Raw genomic sequence first — 895 nt, forward strand, 5'->3', positions numbered from 1 at the left:
GCACGCGGCGCCGTGCGGCCAAAGTAGGTCCTCGCGGGCCCGGTGCGAAGCGCGGTGGACATCTGCAGTGTGCTGGTCCGATTGAGGACTGTGTGCGCTGAGGATGCGCCGCCGCCCGGCGCTCGGCGCCGCGACGCCGTCTGCTGCTCGGTCGCCTCTGCGGTTCTCGCAGGTGGATTGTATCGCAGCTGTGCGGACGTGTTGGCGCGTGCGCTGTGCTGGGAGAGTTCGCTTCGGCACCCAAGTGGGGCTTTTGTCCTTCTGTGGCGCTGGCGTTGGAGCTGCCGGCCACCGTAGGTGGCGCGTGTTGTCTCCCGCCGGCAATGCCACGACAGCACGCTCCCGGGCCTCTGTCGGCAGCGGCAAGCTCAGTTGGGAGCACGGGTGGTCGCACCTAAAGCGTCTACTCGCCAAACTCCGGGCGATTGCGCCTCTCTCGAACCCGACCAAGTACTTAGGACGGCGCTGCGCGCCGCCGGGACCTGAGAGGGTTTCGAGGTGTATTGTGCAGGGGAGCTCAGCCTCGTCCTGTTTGCAGAATAATTGAGCGGACGCTTGCGTGTTCGCGCGGGCCCCCGGGACACACTCCCGGGCGGCCGGCTGCTCAGCTCTAGTTGACGCAGCTCCCTGGTTGATCCTGCCAGTAGTCATATGCTTGTCTCAAAGATTAAGCCATGCATGTCTCAGTACAAGCCGCATTAAGGTGAAACCGCGAATGGCTCATTAAATCAGTTATGGTTCCTTAGATCGTACCCACGTTACTTGGATAACTGTGGTAATTCTACAGCTAATACATGCAAACAGAGTCCCGACCAGAGATGGAAGGGACGCTTTTATTAGATCAAAACCAATCGGTCGGCTCGTCCGGTCCGTTTGCCTTGGTGACTCTGAATAA

At 60.7% G+C, this 895-nt stretch overlaps 1 non-coding gene across 1 annotated transcript in view; it reads left to right on the forward strand.

The window, feature by feature from the left end:
• Positions 1-624: 624 nt before the first annotated feature.
• Positions 625-895, forward strand: part of LOC126442799 (small subunit ribosomal RNA) — a 1,910-nt gene continuing 1,639 nt past the window's right edge. Inside the window, exon 1 of the ribosomal RNA XR_007581641.1 lies at positions 625-895. This exon is cut by the window's right edge and continues 1,639 nt beyond it. This is a non-coding gene — a ribosomal RNA (small subunit ribosomal RNA).

Source organism: Schistocerca serialis, unplaced genomic scaffold, assembly GCF_023864345.2.
Source record: "Schistocerca serialis cubense isolate TAMUIC-IGC-003099 unplaced genomic scaffold, iqSchSeri2.2 HiC_scaffold_141, whole genome shotgun sequence".
Taxonomy (NCBI): Eukaryota; Metazoa; Arthropoda; class Insecta; order Orthoptera; family Acrididae; genus Schistocerca; species Schistocerca serialis.